Genomic DNA, 10584 nt, shown 5'->3' with positions numbered 1-10584 from the left:
TTTTCCTGGTGTGGCTTTGCATCATCAATGACTTTACAAGCACCTTCCCCTCGTTGCCTGGCCACAGCTGGATGTGGGATTCTTTTCATGGTAGACTTGTGCTTCTTTCCCCAAATCCTGCAATGTTTTAGTGCGGAAGAAATTGAATCAGCACTGAAGTCATTTGCTAAGTCTGCTCCCCACCCATATCCTTCCCTCTTCCCTTGTCCCCATCACTCACTTTGCTGGAAACAGTGCAAAGAATTTCTACAGCTTCTCAGCTGTGCCTGCAGCAACTCTCTGCCTGAGGAGCTGTCCCTTTGTCCTTCCATTTGAGCAGGCCAGGAATGGCACAGGATGCTCTCTGCATCCCAGTCACATCCTCCGTTATCCCTGCTGGCAGCAGGGCCATGCTGCACCCCCAGCAGCCCTGCAGGGACAGTGGCAGGGAGAAGGACAGCATATGTGGCATTAACCCCTGGATTTGCCCACCAGCACTGGCATTTCTACATTTCCCATCCTAGTATTTCTGCTTCATCCATGGTGTGGCACCCCTGATCTTCCTCCAGAGCCACCTGGGGGCAATCAGAGCCCCCCAAATCCCAAGTAGGTTGCAGGCAGCAGAGCCCAGCTGTGGCTCCTCAGCATCCCTCCTTCATGGCACCTGTAGGAAGCTGTCATGGCAAACACAAAAGAGCTGCTGTCCCTGGCACTTGAGAGGTCACTGCAGCATCCCTGAAGCCACAGCACACTCTGCAGGCACTCCCACCACAGCACCGACCCCAAACCCTCCACCTGCTCCCTCCCCACAAGCCCCACAGCCTCGAGTCCCCAGCACTCCAGGTGTCCCCAGGGATGGTGGCACCGGGCTGCAGAGGAGTCTGTGCCCACAGCCCTGTAGGTGCTGGGAACATGCAGAACCCATGTCCACAGACACCAGCAGGCAAAGGCATCAAAAGGCATCTAAGACTCAAATAGCTTATTTTACACTGGCCAATTCAGGGACAGTCAGTAAACTGCATATAGCACACTGCAAGGCATGCCACAGCTTAGGGGTTTTGACTCTTTTCACATGTAAATACCTGCCTATACTTAAAATAACCATCATCACTATAAACACTATCCATGTCTTTCATGCAGTTTAATCCAACTGCAGATTGGATTTTTCAGATCTGTGGAAAGAGAGAAAACTCATGAAAAATCCTGTCCTCCCACCTTCCCCAAAAGCCCTGCTGCCCCAATGCACCCCCTCTTTACAAACCACCAGGGATCCATCCCAGCCCACCCCCAGTGGGATTTGGCAGCTGCTGCAGGGCTTGGCCCCTTGTGATGCTGATTCCAGCTGCAGGGCTCCAGCACAGCCCGGCCACGGCTCCGCTAATTCTATCAGCATAAACATGGTTTATAGGGCTGCCACTCTGCCTGTCAGCCTTTCTAAATCACCCTGTGCAATGGTCTCCATCCCTCAGCAGAGCACCAGCCCTTCTGCTGAGGTCAGGGATGCTCAGAGATCCCCCTCAGCAGCAAACAGCACCAAAGGGAAGTTGGCATCTGGCAGGGATGTGACAGGCTGGAGGCTTCAGGAGCAGCCTCCAGCAAGGAAACCTCCTCACCAGCCAGAGAGCAGGTCAGCCTCTGCACACCCCTGAGCACACCCTGCAGGGAGGCATTAAGGGGAAAATAAAACCAAACAAGCAAGCAAACAAAGCCCTCAGAGGAAAGAAAATACAATCTACTAAGCTCTAAGTAAAAAAGAATGGCCAGAGAGCAAGCTCCCCACCAACCCAACTGCTGCCAGTACCCTCCACTCCTGAGCATTTTGGTGATAGAAGTGGTTTTGGTTTTTTTGTTGTTGCTGTTAATACTCTGCCCAGCTCCCCCAGGACAGGCTCAGTACTTTAATTGATATATAAGTTATGGCAAACACCATTTTTTGAGCTTGAGCCCCCATCAAGCTGGATTTGAAGCACCAGTGGTTCCTGACCCCCACATCAGTGGTTCCATCTGCAGTGGTTTTCATCAGGCCCCAGCTCTCAGGCATCTCCCTGTCCCAGTGGCACACATCCTGGGGCAGGGAAGGAGGCCAGGGCTTGCCAGGCAGCTGCAGCAGCATTTCTGAGCAGAGCTCTTGCAGCATTCCCGTCCTTTCCCACATGCTGGGCAGCAGAAGCAGCCACAGCGTCCCCACCTAAGAGGAAAGGAGCCATGAGGCAGACAGAGCCTCTGAGCAGGGCAGCTCTGCAGTGCAGGCTGCCAGGAGCCAGCCAGGATGCTCCTGAAGAGCATCCTGAGAGCCTCAATATAGTGTGGCAGCAAAGCCTTGGCTGAGATTCCCACTGAGAATCTCCTGATGGCCACTGGGATGTCCCAGGGCTGGACCAGTCCCATCAAGGGCCGCCTTGGGGTGGCTCTTGATCTCTAAGGAAGCCCTCCCAAAATAAATGTGAGTGGTCCCAGGAGAAAGTGAGGATGATGGAGGCTCTGGGGAGCTGGGCACTGGGGAAATGTGGCTCAAACAAATTCACATGGGGAAGCGTGGGCTGCCAGCTCTGTGCCTGAGGCTGTGAGCCCCCAGAGACATGAGTGTGGGGGTTAAAACCCACTGCTCATCTGGCACTGGCTGGCAGAGGCAGGGAGATCCCCTGGGCTCCCTGCTGGAGTCACAAACTGATGGAGCTCAGCGTCCTCCTGGGGTCCTGCGTGCTGCTCCCATCACAGCTGCCACCTTCACTCCCCAAATCTGTCCCAGACGTGGCAAACTAAACAGCAAAGCCAGCAAAGGGCCTTTGTTGCTGCAGCAGGGCCTCTCAGCTGGCCCTGTCCACCCCTCGTGTCTTACTTGGGCTGAGCCTCTGCTCAAGCACATGTGCCTCTCGCAGATATTTAAAAATAGAAATAATAGCAACCTGCCTGGTTGGAGAAATAGCTTAATTAGTTAATAGGGGGCATAATTTGTTGTGTAGCTGTGTGAAGAACTTGCAGAGGGCAAGCTAAGTCACAAAGTCCAAACAAGGAGCCTCAGAGGTTAGCTGGGGAGGGGAAAGTGCCCCAGCTGTGACCAACCATATCCTGTGGGGAGACCCAGCTCTGCCTCCAGCATCATGAGAATTTTCAGGCCAGGCTTGAGGATCTTCTCTTGGTGGTGAAATAGCTGCGTCCAGGGGAAAAAGTTGTGGCAAATCAATGTTTTTTTGTGTTTAGAACAATTTCTGCCCATGTTAGCAGTGCAGCTGGATCTGAAGCAAGAGGCTGCTGCCCCCAGACATGGAGGAGGGGGTTCTTTTCTCTGTACTGAGGTGTGGGGTTCAGCATCCCCCTGGGATTTCCCCTTTCCTCTTTCCTGGGGAAAGGCAGGAAGGTGAGCAGAGGATGGTTCTATATTCCCACACACTTAAACCCAACAGCAGTGAAGATGCTGGCTCCTGAACATGGATTCCAGAGCCTCTCTCTCCAAATGCACTGGGCTTGCACACCTGGGGACCCTGCCCTCATCTCCTGTCCCAGCTGCAGGGGCAGGACCTGGCCACCCAACACCCAGAACAAACTCCTGCCTGATCCAAAACAGCCTGGCAATTGTTTATCCACAGCAACATCTGCAAAGGCACGAAATGGATCTTTCTATGGAGTCACTGCCATGCTGCAGAGGAGGCTCCAGGGCTCCTCATCCCCAAACCTGGGGTTACAGCTCTCAGGAATGTCCTTACAGCCCTGGTTTCTGCAGGATCTTGTTGAGAGTGAGCTCTTACACTCTCCTGGCCCCACTGAGCACCAGCTGATATCCTATAAAGGGCAAGGGCCAGTGCTGAGCTCTGATGGAGTCAGAGACAGGGAAGGCTCCTGGGGTCCACCAAGAGCCACACTGGGAGATACTGGAGGAGCCAAAGGATTTTCCCCAGGTATCAAAAGCAAAGACACAGCAAATTTGTCTTTTTTTTTTTCCCCATGGCAGCTCTCTGCATCCCATTTGGGTGTCATTGTAGGTAATTCCCTGCTTGATGTCTCGTCAGAGGTGGGGGAGGGAGGCACCATTTCAAGAAAAGACAAAAGGGCTCTTTCTTCATCAGCATTAACCTCAGGCAGCTCTTGAGAAAAATTCTGGGCAATTAGTGGAGCATAAGAAAATTTACAATTGAAATCTAGTTTGTAGCACTACAGGCAGCTCCCTCGAAAGACATTTCTCAGAGACCAAAAAAACAGGGGGAAGAAAATAATAGAGAGAGACAGAGGGGGAGAGGGAACTGGTTAAAGAGTTTTAAAATCTCACTGAAAACTCCATTTAGTTTAACATTGCATGATAGCTTTCATAATTCAGAACAAAGTGCAAAGCTCTTTAATGAGGCCATTAATGACCCTTTAATTTACTCCACCAGGGCTGAATTCATAAAACATTTATGTTCCATTTACACAGGATTTTCCTGAGACTGTTCGGGGCAAGTCACCATCGCAGAGCAGGTGGGATGAAACAGAGGATTCTTCTTTTCTGTTCCCACTCTTCTTCACCCCAGCACTGAAGCTCCACATGTGCCTTTTAATTCTGCCAGAGAAGCTGCAGGGACCCAGGAGGGAGGAGAGCCATTTTTGACTCTTCTGCATGGTAAACAGATGCAGAGTGCTCTCTTGGATTCTGCTCTAGGAACAGTGAAATCCTTTTAAAGATTGAGCTGTGGCATCGACAGCCAGCCTCAGAAAACGTTTTTAGAAATCATTACAGCCCAGCTCCAATTCATTACTGACTTGTGATATCAGATTTGCTCTTGGGGTAGCACTGTTGAGAGCATCCAGGGAGATATGACCCCCCCCCCAGCTTTCCAGGCTGCTTTCCATGCTTGGGGTGGTGATGGGGGAAGGCTCAAAGGATGCAGGTACAGGGATGAGTGCTGAGGGTGCTGCTGCTGACTGCTCTGTTGCTGCTGAGGCTGGGCTGGGCTGGGAGCTGCTGCCAGGCTGCTGTAGGGGTGGTCAGAGATTGTCTCCTGCCATCTCGGCATCTCCTGTCCTGCAGCTCAGAGAGCTGTCAAGGACACACAGGGTGAGGATGGGCTGGCTCATCACCCCCATCCAGCACTTCCTGAAAGCCACCATAGCTTCAGGTCATGCTCCAGTCTGGTTGTCCCATGATCCAAACTGAGCCATTTGTCTCTCCATGTTTTTTCTTCTGTTACAGACTGCAAGCAGGGAGAAGCACCAAGGAATGCTTAATTGCTTGTATTGGCTGAAACATTGCTTTTTATTAAAAAAACCTAAACAACCCTTCCTAGTTTATTCCAAAGACCTCACTCTCATTTCTTCAGTAAATGTCAGTTTCTGAACATCTTCATATAAAAAGAGCCATTAATCATTGCAACAAGGTTCACAGCGTCTTAATTTTGCTTTGACCAGCCTTCTCAGCTGCTTGCTCAGCTTCAGGACTGTTAAGCACTTCTCATCTGCTTCCCTCTGCAGTTTTGACCTAAGGAAGGTTTGTTGCACCAGCAAACAAAATATTCATGGCAAAACCAGGAGATCAGAGGTGCCAACCCACAAGAATCAGCCCCTCAAAAGCCTCTGCAGGGAGAGGTGAGGAAGATGCTCCAAGGCTCTCAGCATGGTAACAAAGTTGGAGAACATGTCCAGAGTCAATGTTTCCAGCATCTAAAAATAACAGCAGCACTTCCCATCTCACAGTCTGGAGCTGGGTCCACCACAGCTTGTGCCTGGTCAGGTGTGGGGACTGTGGGGACACAAGCTCAGAGGGAGATGCACTTTCAATTCAGATTCAGGTTTGGTTGTCATTCTCATTTCCTTTCCTCACCCCTCATTGTGCTGACGCAGGTTAGGAACCTGCTGGCCCATGGAGGCCCTGGCACTGCCTGTGTCAGTGCAGCCCATGAGTCACCCTCCTCATGTCACAGCTAACAGGGCTGCTGACGCTGATGGCCTCAGAAAGGACACACCAGCAGCAGCATCAGTACCTCTGAAACCATATCAACATCAGCCAGGGCTGTGTGCACTCTGGTTTGGTGTTGTAGCGTGCCCTGGGTTCTACACGCTGGGTTTGTGGTTGTAGGGTCATTTTTGACTTCAGGGGAAAGAAAGAAGCAGAGAGGAAGATTGCTTGACCTACTTGGATCATTCATGCAGAACTGTTTTGCAGCATAGGGTCAAGTTTGTCAGAACACTTACATCACAAGGAGAAATTATGGCCGAAAGAAACTTTAAACATGTTCAAGGAAAAAATAACAAAACCCCCACAGATGTGCACTTCAATGGAGAGGAAAAAAATGTATACTGTTTTTCAAGTATTTCAAAGTATTTTGGAATCTCACACTCAAAAGTGATCTGAGCTCTAAAGGCACCAGGACCAAGACAGGGCAAAGAGGAAACTGGTCCCAGTTCAAGCCTAAAGTGTCAGCAAAGTGACACTTGCAGGAGATCAGTGGATGAGAGGGTAGGGAACCTGCAGCAAGAAGAAGAGGCAGAATGGAAGTGGCTGCCCAAGGGACCAGCACCTCTGGCAGCAGCAGGTCACTCACTCTGAAGGGATGCTCTCCATCCCAGTGTGGAGGTGGGAGACCTCTAGGTGGATGCATTTTGTGGACCACAGAGGTAGGAAAAGTCAAATTTTCTTGCTGAAATCACTCTCAAAGTGAGAGGCAGGAGTGCTAAGGGGAGCCCATGGATGGAGCTGGCTGCCTCCAGCACTGGGATCATTCCTGGGATGCTGTGACAGCTGACTGACAGCAGGGAAAGGATATCAGAGCAGAACAGAGACATCCTGCTGTCCCACAGAGCTTCCTGCAGCCCTGGGTGCTCCAGGGGCTCCTCACTCCCTTTGGCCCAATAAACAAACAGCTCTGGGCAGCTCCAGGAAAAGCTGCCTTATTCAACTTATTTGATTTCCAGCAACATCAACGCAGGGATCCCATCCAAACTGGACCCTGGGTTGTTTGCTAAGCACAGGCTGCCATTTAGTTAGAAACACATGGGCTCTTATTACATTTCCCTGGAAAAAATCACAATGGTTTGAACTAAAGGGGAAAATATTTAGTAAAAATCAAAACTTGTACTCATACACATAGAGGATCTGAAAGCTCATAACCACTCACTTCCTGCTCCTCCATCCCAGTTTCTTGCTCAGCACAACTCTACTAACAAAGGCCACCTCTAGGGAAGCTTCCAGCCAAGGGCTTGGGTTTGCTAAGGTTACCCACACACTGACAGGGTATGGGTAGCCAATGGGGGGCCAAGACTTGCAGGCTATGAAGTACAGGCAGGGTCTTGGAGTTTTCCACATTTATATCAAATTCTTTACACTTCCAGGTGGCTCACATATCTCTGGGGCTCCCAGAGCTACTGTTCTTGAGGACATGCAGTGCTCGAAGCCTGCAGACACACCGCTTTTATAAGAATCCTTTTGTATTCCAGCTAAAACCAGAAATGCAGCTTCAGCCACACTGAAAGGCCCCTGCACATACATCCATGAGTGATCCAGGCTCTTCTGAGCAATCCAAGATCTCTGTCCACCATTACAGCTCAGTGCAGACACTTGGGGATCCTCATGCATCCACTTTCCTGCTGCTACTTTAAAACCCACAGGACAGGGCAGCTGAAATATTAAAAACCTCCATGTGGTCACTTTGACAGGCCCAGGAGGTGGGCCAGTGCTCACAGGGTGTCTGTCCTACTGGTGGTGTGGATGCTGTCTGAAAACCAAAATGTTTTTGAGGCAAACCACGAGGTACAAAGAGGAGAGAATCAGCAGGCTTGCAGGAATGCCCTGTTTTCCTTTGTGCAGCTGCTGGGCCTTCTAATCAAGACTATCTGATACACTGATGTCATGCTGGTAATGGTATAACTCTATATCAGCCTAATGGCACAATGGGCTTACAAAAGGAGCACTATATGCAGAAATATGCATTCATGCTTGCTAATCCTTCATAAGCCTGTAATCCTGATTTTCTTTTCCAAATAATAAGTGCAGATCTATTAAGATCTATCCCTATCACTAGCTGCATGCTAAATTCCCCTCTTCCTGCCTGGGATCTGCAGCGTCCCCTGCAGGTGGTGGGGCAGAGGGTGACATGCCATCCCCACCAGCTCACAGCCCCCTGGGGATTTTCCTTCCTTTCCTTCCTTTCCTTCCTTTCCTTTCCACCTGTAGCAGGGGGAGCACACAGAAGCAGCCACAGCTTCACTGCCATTCACTTTTCTGGAGGGTCTGAGGATGCCTTCTAGAGGGCATTTCTGCATCAAAATTAAATATATTTATTCACAGACATGCAAATAAGCAAGGGGATAACCAGCTTCCTCCATCCAGCCCTAGCATCCGCTTCTTGCCATTTGTGCCCCAGCACTGGCAAATCCCACTGGCAAATCTCCCCAAATTTCTCCACCAGCATCCCCAGTCACAGACAGGTAATTCCCAGGAGTCTTGGTATCAAATAACATTTCACAACCATCCTCCAGCCCCTTCATACAAACAACCTGGAAATAACCTTTTCAGGAGTGACAATGTAAAAGTCACTAATTACACAATTAATTTATTCTTTGGCATAAAAAAAAAAAATTACTTTGTGTTAGAGAGGAGGAGAAAAAAGAAGAATCTAAGGGTTTATTTAATTAAAGCTACAATGTATTGAAAAACCAAGTAATTGTAATGATACAGACAATGCCGAGATTGTATAATTAGTAATTAATTACCTACAGAAATGACAATTTCTTTTCTTTAAAGCTATTAATTTTTCTTTTTCTTGTTTTTTTTTTATTTTTATTTTATATTTGCATGCAACTGTCTTCAGGGCACAAGCAGCAGTCACAGAGCTCCCTGCCTGTAACAACTGCTCACGACACCAAAAGTCCTGCAAGAAATGGGCAGCAGGGCAAATTTTGACTCCAGCCATGAAGAGTCACTGGGCCACAGCTGATAGAAAGAACAGCTACAGCCTTCTGTGGAGGGATTCAAGACTGTTAGCCCAGTGCTATATATATATATTATGCTTATAAGTCCTGATGTTAACCAATGTTATATATATATTTTAAGTATTCATGTATTCCCAGCCATAAAGGCCTTTTCTCTACTTGAGCTAAATTGTATAACCGTGACCTATTGTCCCAGAAGGCTTTTTATTCATGTTAAATGGGCACTGAGATTAGAGCGCTCCTTGGTAGTAGGTACAGAAGTGTTCTGGAGGAGACAGCAGGAGATGAATGGTTGTATTGAGGCTCAGCACAGAAACCAAAAACAGGAGAACCAAGCAGATCTGCAGCCCAGCTGGCTTGACATCTGAAAAATCAGGTGGGGAGTTGGAGTGGGGATGACAGTGCCCAGCACACACCACTCACTCACTCACTCACTCACTCACTCACTCACTCACTCACTCACTCACCCCCAGTTCTGGTAGCTCCAGTTTCCCATAGGGATCCCTCACCACTCTCCAGTCCCATCTGTGAGCCAGGGAGAGGGAGCCAGGTTGAGCTCTGTGGTGCTGTCCATGGCAATGCCTCACAAGTGCTCCATGCTGCACCTCTGGCAGGCTGTCCCACCCTGCCCTGCCCCTTGGGGACAGAATTCCTGCTTGTACTGCCCCTGGCAAACAGCACAAGTGCTCCCTGCCTCTCTGGTACCCATGGAGCCTCCAGCCCCACCACTGGGCACAGATGCACCCTGGCAGCTCCCAGTTAATATCCACAAGGAACCACAACGTCCCTGGAAAAAACTCTGCACCCTTACCCCTCCCTGCCCAGCCAGGAGATCATTGCAAATCACATCAGTGGGACTGGCAGTCCCCCTGCTCTGACCTTAACCTTTATCCAAGGCCAGGGAACCCCTCTGGCTTTGAGCCTCATGGGCACACAGGCACAAGCAGTGAAACGTTCCTCATCCGTCTGTTCATCCCCAGCGCTTGCCAAGGCCTCCCTCCAGTTCCTCAGCGACACGCTCCCTCCACACTGTTTGGGGAAGAAATCAGGACAAGGCAGAGCTGGGTGCTGGTGCCAGGGTGTAGGGTGACAGCCAGGGATGCTGGTGTCCCCTCGCTGGCTGTGACACTTTCAGTGCCTCCGACACAGTCAGGGTAGGAGCGGCAGCGAGCTGGCTGCTGGCTGTTACGCTGCTGCCAGATGGTGGATGAGATTAAAAGAATTTGATTTTCAAATAATCCATAAACCTGGCTGAGCTAATGTCGTTTCATATGCATTATCTTGTAATCCCAAGGAAGAAAACGTTTCAGAGCAAAGAGCCTTATTCTCCCTCCCTGCAAGGACTCTAACAAGCTAAAGATAATCCCCTTTTTGTTGGAAGGTGCTTACAGAGGACCTACAACACCCAGAGTGTGGCACAGGGGCTGTGACTCTGTGCTGGTGCCTGGGAACAGGACAGCCAGGCACCTGGCACCATGGGTGCTGCCTTGTCCTGAGCTCCACAGAGGTGGGAGCAGCACACAGCAGGGTACAGGGACATGCTGAATATAAACCCCTGGCCAATAAAGAAGGGATTTTGCACTCCTGACTCCAACAGTGCATGGGAGCACATGCTGCTTCACCACTGGGGTAGAGTAGGGTATACATATATTTTTCTAGGTGAGTCCACTTTTATGAGTACTTTTGGGGATAAACCCTCAAACCCAG

This window comes from Zonotrichia leucophrys, chromosome 10, assembly GCF_028769735.1.
Source record: "Zonotrichia leucophrys gambelii isolate GWCS_2022_RI chromosome 10, RI_Zleu_2.0, whole genome shotgun sequence".
NCBI lineage: Eukaryota > Metazoa > Chordata > Aves > Passeriformes > Passerellidae > Zonotrichia > Zonotrichia leucophrys.
This window is presented reverse-complemented; position numbering follows the sequence as displayed.